Source organism: Lithobates pipiens, unplaced genomic scaffold (assembly GCF_037356315.1).
Source record: "Lithobates pipiens isolate NorthernLeopardFrog02 unplaced genomic scaffold, aLitPip1_a1.2 Scaffold_13, whole genome shotgun sequence".
Taxonomy (NCBI): domain Eukaryota; kingdom Metazoa; phylum Chordata; class Amphibia; order Anura; family Ranidae; genus Lithobates; species Lithobates pipiens.
This window is the reverse complement of record NW_027507718.1, coordinates 223,211,195-223,223,313: the sequence shown is the minus strand read 5'-3', so window position 1 is coordinate 223,223,313 and position 12,119 is coordinate 223,211,195.

The window sequence follows — 12,119 nt, the reverse complement described above, 5'->3', positions numbered from 1 at the left end:
AGCTGGCAGCACTGATTGTTTTGGGGAAAACCTGACAGGCTGGTTGTACTCAAGTTGGTTAATAGGTTGACTTGTGTAAAACCAGCTAGCCCATACATAGATCGACCATGGCTGGTCTCTGCTTAATTGGTGTAATTTCAATCCATGTCTGGCCCACTTAACCACTACGCAGTCCCTAAACATCCTTCCACAAACCTTTACATTTTTCCTTCCCAGATTACTTCATCCTCCTCTCCTATACATAGTGCCCACTGTCATACTCTCCGCACTTCTCTCCTATACATAGTGCCCGCTGTCATACTCTCTACACTTCTCTCCTATACATAGTGCCCGCTGTCATACTCTCTACACGTCTCTCCTGTACATAGTGCCCGCTGTCATACTCTCCACACTTCTCTCCTGTACATACTGCTCACTGTCATATCCTACACACTCCTCTCCTATACATAACGCCCGCTGTCATATCCTACACACTCCTCCTCTCTTGTAAATAGTGCCCACTGTCATACACTTCTCTCCTGTACATATTGCCCACTGTCATACCCTCCATACTCCTCTCCTATACATACTACTCACTGTCATACCCTCCATACTCCTCTCCTATACATAGTGCCCACTGTCATACCTCCAACACTTCTCTCCTATGCATAGCACCCACTGTCATACCCTCCGCACTCCTCTCCTGTACATACTACTCACTGTCATACCCTCCATACTTCTCTCCTATACATAGTGCCCACTGTCATACCCTCCATACTTCTCTCCTATACATAGTGCCCACTGTCATACTCTCCACACTCCTCTCCTATACATAGCGCCCACTGTCATACTCTCCACACTCCTCTCCTGTACATACTACTCACTGTCATACCCTCCATACTCCTCTCCTATACATAGTGCCCACGTCATACCCTCCCTCCACACTCTTCTCCTGTAATTACTGCTTACTGTCCTACTCTCCACACTTCTCTCCTGTACATAGTGCCCACTGTCATGCCCTCCACACTCCTGTACATATTGTTCACTTTCATACCCTCCACACTCTTCTCTTATACATAGTGCCCAATGTCATACCCTCTACACTCCTCTGCTGTGCATACTGCCCACTGTCATACCCTTCACACTCCTCTCATGGACAAAGTGCCTTCTGCCATACCCTCTGCACTCCTCTCGTGTACATAGTGCCCACTGTTAGACCCTCCACATTCCTCTCCCTCACCTGCACATACTTCCCACTTGTATACCATCCATACTCTTCCCCTATGCCTCTTACCCACAAAAACTGTTCTTTAAAATTATACTGAATATCCTCAATGTTACCAGCTCTAGAATGGGCACTTTTGTCAGTTCAACTAAAGGAAACCTCACAGTCCTCATATTTGTTCTGCCCCATTATTAGTACTTATTTCATTTTGTAATTACTATTGTGATGTATAGAGGAACATGGGGGATGTCAGCTACTATAAATATAGCACTTGTAAAGAAAAGCGTCCCTGAAAATATTTTTTTATGTTGACAACTATGCACTTAGGCACTGCCCAAGGGCCACAGGGTCAGTAGGGGGCCCCATGAGAGGCTCCTGATATTAAAGCGGTAGTAAACTTTTCTAACATTACAACTTTTTAGAGGCCCTGGGGTAGGTTATGCCATAATGTACAAGTATGCACAGCATATTAGCACATTAGGGTACACTTAAATTGTCAGACTGAGCCCTCCAGTGCTGTGCTGTGATCAACCGGCGGGGCCCCGGGCACTTCCATCTTCACCCGGTCTTCCTTCTGGGTTCTGTGCCTTCGGTCACTTGCCTTGGCCAGGCTGCGTTGATGTCATTCCCACACATGCTCATGTGCATCCTCTCTCTCTCACCCCCCCCCTTTCTCTCACATCCTCCCTCCCTTACCCCTCTTTCACCCCCTTTCTCTCTCTCTCATCCTCCCTCTCTCTCTTTAATTTAATTTGTTATCACAAAAAATAGTTTGTATTTTTATTTATTTATTGTTTATAAAAGGCCCCACCAAAATCCTCAGCACCAGGCCCACGATGTTCTTAATCTGGCCCTGGTTACTGTGGAGACAGAATAGCTGTGGGTAACATCAGGATATACTGGTCAGCGGGAGAAGAGGTTGTGAGGCAGATTGCGGCTGATAGACATAACCGCGCTTGCTCAATACAGCGGCGATTACTAGGCAGCCCAGGACGCTGCAGTGCTATGCCAAGCCAGGGGATACAGCAGCCACCGCCGATCGTGCATGCGCAATGCGTCGGCAGTGGCTGGGAAGCTATGCGCGCTGTTGTGGTTGGGCCGCCGATGTCATGGAAACGAGTAATGTCGGCGGACCCTGCCCACAACACCGGAGGTGGCCAATGAGGCGAGGAGGGCTGGAGAAAAAGTGAGAATGCGAAGAGCCAGCAGCCATGAGTGTGAAAAAAAAAAAAAGAGCGATGGAATAAAAGGCAGTGACAGTAAGTAAGAATAGAGAGGGGAAGAAAATAAACAGTGGACCACAGAGTTGGGAAAGAAAAGGAAGCAAAGAGGGGGCAGAAAGGCACGAGGGAATATAAGCCTAGAGGGAAAACAAAGTGGATGGAAAAGGAAGAAAAAAAGGGAGGACGAGAGAGGTATATGAAAGACAAAGAGAGAAAGAGAGGAGAGAAAGAAGGGGGACAAGAAGAGGCAAGAAAAAAATAAAAATAAAAATAAATATAAAGAAAAAGAAAGAGAAAAATGAAAATTTAATTAAAAACAAAAATAAATAAAAATAAACAAAATAAAATAGAAATGAAATTAAATAGATAATACAATTAAAATAAAATAGAAATAAAGATAAATATAGATAATAAAAATAAAGAAATAGAAAAACTAGAGGAGATAGAGGGGGAACAAAAAAAAGAAGGGGGGAGGGGTAGAGAATAAAAGTGGGGGGAGGGGGGGGGGGGGTTAGTAACCACAACAATGCAGGGGACCTGAAGGGCTTGAAACACAAAAAAGGTCAAAATTCTATAACATTCAAAGTACACGAATTGTAGGGAGAGTATCGGTTACAATAGTCGCCATAGTAACATAAAAGTAAATGAATCACAAGGAAGGTGTGGGTGAGGTAGTCACCCCAAAAAGATGCCATAGGTCAATCATCAAAACATTGTCATGGATAAGAAAAAAGAAAAAACGAAAAAGGAAAAAGAAAGAACAAAAAACTCCACGGTCAAGGGAGAAAAGTACACTCATCATTCCAGTAGAGAACACAGGTCCATTATCTCTCATTCAAAAAACATGTGAATGATAGGTTGGTGTTCAAAGCATATTATTACATTAACCCTTACTTTGGTATATACACTTTTTTGTGATTTGTACTCAGGTCTAAATATTTAACTGTTTTGGTGGGATTTGTGACATCATATGACTCGGGGTGGGAGGAGCTTGTTTTTTTCTACTTTTTGCTCTTTTTTCTGATTGGTTGATGTTTTTTTTAAATATTTTTCACTGTCACTCTACACATATCACATGCCTGACGAAGGGGCCCTGCGTGGCTCCGAAACATTGCACTATCTTTGTGTTGTGATCATACAATAAATCACCCGTTTGGGCGCTATTTGTGTCGTTCCATGGTGTGCTGGCAAATATCTTCACGGTGACAGAGACAGAACACAGGATCAGACAAGTGGAAGACAATATCCCGCCACAAGTCACCACAGAATGGCTCCAATACCAGCTAAATGCCATCCTAAACAAGCAGGACGACATGGAAAACAGGCTTCGCTGCTGCAACCTCAAGTTCGTGGGTCTGCCAGAAAAATCGGAGGGCTTGGACCCCCCCCACCGTTTTTGGAAAACCTCCTAATTACTAACCTTGGCAGGGAGGCATTCTTCTCCATGTTCCTGGTGGAGCGCGCGCACCGCCTGGCTGCAAGGCCCACGCCACCCGGAGCCCCCCCCCCGCGTACCTTCATCGCGAAGCTGCTGAACTACCGGGATACCATCCTGCGCCTCATCCGGGAAAAGGGCAACATCTCATTCGGCAATTCACACATAGCAGTCTTCCCAGACTTCTCCACCAAGGTCCAGAAAAAGAGGGCACAATTTTCAGAAGCCAAGCACCAGTTACGCAACCACCACCTAGCCTATGCCATGCTTTTCCCGCCACGCCTTTGCATGATCCATGATGGCAAGGCTCATTTCTTCGAAGACCCCTCAGCGGTTGTCCCATGGCTGGAGACGGCTGCCCCTACACCATTGTAAATCACAGCTTGAGTCCATTCACCACTGAACCACATTGGACTGGAACCCAGAGTCCCTCGCCATGGATGCCCTTCCTAGAAACCGTGAGTTGGCTTTACCCTCTCTCACACCCCTCCTGGCTACACCTACAGCACCCTCAGAGGTGCCTGCATAATGTTTCTACCCCCTCCCTCTGCCCTTTACATGACTGCTACACCACTACCTATGGTGCTCCAACACCCATGTAAAGCCCCTCCAACAAAGCACTTATCCAGCCACTCTTGAATAACATTCCTGCACACCCCCCCCCCCCCCCCCCCACCCAACACCTGGATGCTAGATCACCTAGAACCATTGTGCACTTCTGATAACCTTTGTTCGCCCCCAGAGGCGGCCAAGGATGCACCTGGACTTCCACCCCAACTACATTCCCATGTTTTTATCTCCCCATCCCATAGACAATGATGTACCTCACTGCCGCCTTAAGACATGCTTCCCTGGCCAGCAGCAGCCCCCAGGAGGGTTGCCACAAGTTTGATATGCCACGCTGGTCCAGAGTTGGCGCAGTTATTATATTTTTATTTTTTCTCTGTTCTATTTTTGCAGTGTCTAACATATTGCGTACCGCAAAATATATGTTTGCTAGCGATTTCATCTGCCAGCCCACTCTCCCACATGGCTCCTTGCAGGTCTGCCGCAGACGCCTTACCACTTCCTCCGGCCCATCTGCAGGGCTCCATTGTGTAATGTGAACCAGGGCCTATGCTTCAATGTATGTTTCTGCCTAAAATGCTTGTGTTCTGTATGTGTGTAAATACTGTGCGTAATAAAGTGCAAAGGTGCTCAATGAAAGAGGTGGTTGAAAGAGGCAATGTTCAAAGGTCAATATATACAGTCCTAGGCAGTATCAAAACGTGTCGCATGCCCTGCGATTTATTCAAATAAAAGTGCATAAATAAGACAATAAAAGTATATAAAAAAAAAAACACTCAAAAAGATTCTAAGTAGAACAGTGATAGGAACTATATCCATATGGTGTGCACATGAAGTGAAAAACTGGTGCTCAAAAAGGTGGTGCACTACTATTGCAATAAATCCTGAAGGAATAGGTAAAATCATAAAAGCATACAAAAGTTTCCTCCATATAGGTATATACTGCAAATGTTCTTATAGGTGAAAGCAAAAAAGATAAGTAGTGTCCATATAAGGTGCAAGGTAGATAAGTGGCTGTATATTAGCAGTGTTGGCATAAAATGACAAAGTGCTGGTGACAATCCTTTGGCATAAACTGCTGATGATAGGCGATTTCCTGATTCCTGTGCAGAGTAATGTATAGATGTATCCTTACCTTACCGCTGTAAGGTAACAGCACGTGTACATTTCAATGTGTTTCTTGGCAGCCTCCCAGTATGACGTATCCAGATCCACGGATGTGTCTCTAGTCTGGAATCAGAGTCCCCTTATTGTCCCTGGTGTGTCCACATCCAATGAACCTCGCAATGGGGCATGGGGGGGATGTAAAGAGGGATGCACAATAGTGTAGTATTTCCAAATGTTTATTGACAAAACAGTAAAAATCAAGGTACTCACAATAAGAAGTAACAAACAAGCTGCAAGCTCCCCCACGTCACTTCCGGTGCCTCGTGTTCCCTCATATGCCAGGCCCCATATACTAACAACTCTAGGAGGTGTTGCTATCCTTGTTGCCAAAACAGTTCAGTTCCAACTCGTCAGCCTACAGTCAGATCGGCAGGGTAGGTTCCTCTTCCTACATGTCTCCATAGAAGGTCTCGAGGTCCTCCTAGCCTTCTACATTCCTCTGCCATTCCAATTCGTTGCTGTCAAGGCAGGTGAGGCCTTCATGACCCAACACCCCACAGTGCCTGCCATATGGATGGGGTACTTTAATATGGTGATAGACCCCCCCCCCCCTTCTAGACAAGCTTCACCCACCCACTGACACCAATCTGGCCTGCACTGACTAGGTTTGGTAGATTCTTTCTGGAATTTGCCATGACAGACACCTGGAGACTCAAACATCCCACAACACCTGCATACACCTGTTTCACCCCCTCACAGGCCACTAGGTTTCGTATAGGCATGATAATGCTTTCTCCCACCGATTCCTGACCTCCTTGCAGTGGGGTTTGGCGTCAGGGTCCTCTCGGACCATTCGCCATACTGGGTCACCCTTCGCTTGCCCTCTACTCCTCCGTCCCACACATGGAGGCTGAATCCATTCTGGCTTACAGTCCTTACGGACCTGGAGGCCATTCAGCGAGAGTGGACTCACTATTTTCATTCCAACACAGGAACGGCCTCGTTGGGATAGTGTGGGAGGCATTTAAATCACACGTCCGCTTGATCCTCTCTGCACGAACAGACACAAAGCCTCCTCTAAACTTATCCTACAACAGGCTGAGGTAAAGCTGAACTCCCTTGAGCCGGTTTTTATTGTAGACCCAACACCCTCTAAATCTGCCAACTATGGCTACAGTCCAAACTCACAGACCACTTACATTTCGAAAAAGCTAAAAAAAAAAAAGGCATCATCTTTAGCAAACAGAGAACCTTTGAACATGGTGAACGGGCCGGGAGACTTCTGGCTTACATGGCCCACTTAGACCATAGCCCCTCGGTGGTGGTTCAGCTCCAATCGAAAGCCGGAATCACCCTTACAGACCCAGAACAGGTAGCCCATGAGTTCAGACACTTCTACTCCGACTTATACACCTCGAAGACTAGCCGCCCCCTTAGTGAACTACACCTACTCATGCAAGACAGACTTCCCCTCGATCACGGATCCCCTGATAGAACTCCTGGAAGTGCCCATCACTGAAGAATGTATTGCGGAAGCGATATCGAGTTTACCAACATCTAAAGTTGCAGGCTCTGATGGTTTCCCATTAGAATTGTACTCTCAATTCCAGGAGATCCCCCTCCCCAAATTACAAGCATTATACTCCCATATTTACGAGTCCGGCACACTCCCGCGCACCATGAGCGAAGCCTTACTGTCCTCATCCCAAAGCCAGGAAAAAGATCCCCTCTACCCTGAATCATACCGCCCCATCTCCCTCCTACAATTAGATGTCAAAATATTTGCCAAAATTCTAGCCCTAAGACTTAAATACTCAGCCTCATCCATGCCGATCAAACAGGCTTCATGCTTAATAAAAACACTGCATTTAATCTGCGGAGACTATTCATGAAACAATGTCGGCTCAGGGGTGGTGGTCAGCGTGGATGCCGCCAAGGCATTTGATTCGGTGGAGTGGAGCTACCTGTGGGAATGCCTTCGCAGATTTGGTTTCGGCCCTAGGTTCAACAGGTGGCTCCAGCTCCTCTACCAGGATCCCACTGCCCAGATCCAGGTTAATGGCAAGACATCCAACCCCTTTTCTCTGTCCTGAGGAAATCGCCAGGGATGTCCTATATCCCCTATGCTGCATGCACTGGCTGTTGAACCTTTGGCCATCGCCATAAAGGCACATCCTGACAGAAGGGGTCTCCGCATAGGACAAGTGTCTGAGGTGCTCCTATATGCTCCTATATCTTGAAGACTCAGGTGCCTCATGATAGTGGCCTTACATCTAATCCAAAAATTCAGCACTTTCTCGGGACTGCAGATTAATTGGTCCAAATCTCAAATCCTTCCTATAGACATTACAGCCCCCACAGCCACACAAAAGGCTCTGCCCCTAGCAAGGACCAACCAGCTTAACTATCTGGGTGTACAATGCTCCCGCTTCCTCGCAGACTACACACATCTTAATTTAGAACCAATGTACGATCTCCTTAAAATTAAAACCAAAGTCTGGTCCAGACTACTCCTTGGAGTTATGGGCCGTGTTAACTTAGTAAAGATGATCCTCCTCCCCAAACTGCTCTACCTATTCTGGCATGCCCCACTATATATCCCAGCTCACATGTTCAGATCCATGGAATCCATACTCACATTTGTATAGGGCCCCTCCAGACAAATTATTGCAGACTTTAAAACATCCCACTCGCCTGGGGGGCATGGCCCTACACAACCTAGCATTACATAGCCACCAAATTGTCCCATTTCTACTATCTTAATAGGCATGACAAGCTCCGTTACTCCATATTAGTGTGTACATCGGCAACTGATGTGGTGGCCCATCCCTTCCAGATACTCTTCTGCAAACACTAGGGTTCTCCCCACTCAGGCAATAGGTGACATCTTACTACACCACAGCAAAATCTGGCAGCGAGCGCTAGCCATAACTGGGTCTCCCCCCATACACGCCACTATGGGAAAATCCTCAACTTGCCGAACTGATGACCATCCCAGACAAACTATGGGTAACCAAGGGAATCATATACTTGTCCCAGCTCATCACTTGAGGCGCTGTTAAGTCATTTCAGGCCCTCAAGGATGAATTTGCTCTTCCCAATCATATGCTATTCCGCTACCTCCAGGTCCAACATGTCCTCCAGTCCCAATTCAGTTCCTCCATCCCTAGGTTGGAATCAGTGATCCTGGCTGACATGGTTCTCGGTGAAGACCCCAAGAAATTAATCTCCTCCTTGTATAATCATCTTTTTCTGCCCTTGGCCACCACCCATGCATGCCAGCTGAAAGCTAAATGGGAGGCTGACCTGGGGAGATGGACGATGAGCAATAGGGGAAAAACTGAAGGCCTGCAAAAAATAAATAAATAAATAAAAAAGGATCCTCTAAATTATCAGCCCGACTTACCCACCTATATATCCTCCACAGATCTTACATTACTCCTGCCCGTATATCCAACTACAAACCAGATGCCGACCCAACCTGCCCCAGGTGTAGTGACAATGTTAGCACCTTCTATCATCTGATATGGTCCTGCCCATGCATCCAGTGATACTGGTCACAAATTTTAAATTCCTCCATGACTCCATGGGTCTCCCCTAACATTATGCTCACGCCAATGCCTGCTCGGCCTCCTTCCCCTCCCAGAGGAGAAGTATCTATCGATATTCTTGCAGGAAACCCTGTTCGCTGCCAGAGTGCAGATAGCCCCAATTACGGCTCAGACCTACTCTATAGTATATCTCCTCACTGTATAGAAGTTGTAGAGACCATTTTTGCCACCCTTTTACTCTTTACAGATGTTTCCTGGCTTGTGTTGGGCCTTACTCCCTGGTTTCTATTCTATGTAGATAGGCCTTTAAAAGGGGTTATCTGAAATACTTTTTAGGGATTGGTTATGTCACCACAACCCATTCCCATTGGATTGTGTGGCATATTCATTTATTTCTCATTAAATATTTTTATTACATATTTTTTTTGGTGGGTTTGTTTTTTGCTGTATTCATTTATCCTCCTGCATGTCTCCGGGGCTAACGTTAGGCCGCGTTGGACGATAGGGGTCCTCTCCGTGTTGCGCTCCACCTCTGGAACGCAGGAGAGGACATTGGTTTCGATGTCATATTTGACGACACTAGTCGCGTCAGGATCGGCAGCATCACTTCTGGATTGAGTTCCAGTTGCTGGAACGCATAGGATGTTAACGGTATTAATTCCGGATGAGACGGCGGTATGCGGAAATGATGTCTTCACTTACGCTTTTGAAATTGAGGCTTGGAGCACGGATGATGAATGCTGGTGGCGATACACTCGTGCTGCCACCCGATTGACGTTTATGTGACTGTACACTGGATTAGGGATAGGTTCCATATGCAAACTGTGTTTTATTTCAATGCAGTTGGATCGGAAAACACGAAGGGGGAATATATCCACTTCCGGTTTCCAGGTTATATCATGGAACGCAGGCGGAGCGGACTTTTGATGTTTGTGTTCCATTAAGAGGTGTTCGCCGAGGCTTGCGACTTGTACAAATTCTAAACATGAATGGCGGCAGCATCACTTCTGGATTGAGTTCCAGTTGCTGGAACGCATAGGATGTTAACGGTATTAATTCCGGATGAGACGGCGGTATGCGGAAATGATGTCTTCACTTACGCTTTTGAAATTGAGGCTTGGAGCACGGATGATGAATGCTGGTGGCGATACACTCGTGCTGCCACCCGATTGACGTTTATGTGACTGTACACTGGATTAGGGATAGGTTCCATATGCAAACTGTTTTATTTCAATGCAGTTGGATCGGAAAACACGAAGGGGGAATATATCCACTTCCGGTTTCCAGGTTATATCATGGAACGCAGGCGGAGCGGACTTTTGATGTTTGTGTTCCATTAAGAGGTGTTCGCCGAGGCTTGCGACTTGTACAAATTCTAAACATGAATGGCGGCATTTGGCAGGGAAGCGAGTGTGCCAGGTATATGTGACTGTGTATACGTGGTGATGCAGGTTGCCTTTGTATGGATGCGTCCTTAACGTAGTGTGAGTACACTTATGGGTTTATTTTGTGGGCGTTCATCTTCCACAAGCTCCAATTACCATTTAATTATGGCAAATGTGGGTAATGCCCCAGTAGACTACTGCGGTCGAACCACGTAGGGATAGCATATTCCTGCTCCCCCCATTGCTTTTCTCTTTTTTATTTATACATCACATGATTTTCATGTACTTTGTGCTTTTTTTTTTTTTTACACTCAAGAAATTTGTTTACAATAAACAGTCATTGGTTGAATTTCACCATGAGAGGCGCTTTTTTGTGCTTTTCCCCCTCTATGGTGAGCTTCCGTGGAGCCATCCTAGATCAAGCTCTATTAGGTATCCGAGTCTTGGAGTCGATCCACCCTACTGAATTGGAGATTGCGGAGGACCGAGGTTTGGGATGAGTAACCCGGAGGTGATATCATCTGGCCGGAAATCCGTCTGATCGGGCTATCAGAGCCCCCTTTGAGCCTTGATGACACATTACTATATGGTGGATGTGTCCAACCTATCTGGTAAGAGTACCCACCTTCAACGATTATCCAGTAGTCAATTGCAAGAATTTCTGTGACCTGTGCCGTTTGAAAATTCAAATCTCAGTTCAATTAGAGTGGACATTTATTCTGGGACTCTGGTCACTGTTTGTGTATTTGGATTGTTTCTATATCCATTTATATTTTACTCAATTTGTTTTTCACATACAGGTGTACTTTAGCTCTGCAATTTGATACATTCTACTCCCCCTACCATCTAGCAGTGGAAGAGTGCTGTGAATCTCACCCTTCCCTACAAAAAAGCCCTTAACTCTCACCAGGGATTTCCAGATAAGTTCCATAAAATATGGGACTAATGCAAACCCTCTCTCTAAACCCGCCATCATAACTGCTTAAGCAAGCATCACCATCACTGACTTTTGCCATGGTTATGTGAACGTATGTTCCCAGGGTAAAACAATGTCTAGCAGTATTCCCGTAGTTCATATATGTCAGATGACTCTGTACGAAATAGGTTTTATTTATTTACATTTGGTACCTGTTGCGTCTTGAATGTAACAAACTATTGTCTTTTATGCTTTTTTTAATCAAAAATAAAGATTGGGGCAGGGTTATAGTGGAGGTGACCTGCCAGACACATATATAACCCATGGTGTGTGAATACTCATGCCTGTGTCCTGTATATATTAAAAAAAAAAAAAAAGCTGGGGGGGGGGGGGGGGGGGGGGTTGTACACCATGGGATGAAAGTCAGCCTATTCCTGCCAAACCGACCAGTTTGGTGATTTTTACCCCTTGTGTACTCAGCTACAAAAAGTAAATAGGCAAGTTTTCTCCTTCAATGATGGGCACTGATAAAGCTGCACAGAGTGCCATCCCTGGTGGACATCCTGGGGGCTGTGCTGATAATGAATCAGCGCAGATCCCCGCCAGGAGAGCCGCCAATCGGCTCTCTTTTGCTCACGTCTGACAGTGCGAGTGGAGGAAAGCTGATAAACAGCTCTTCCCATTTACACTGATCAGCTATGATTTGACAAAGCTGATCATGTCCAATCAAG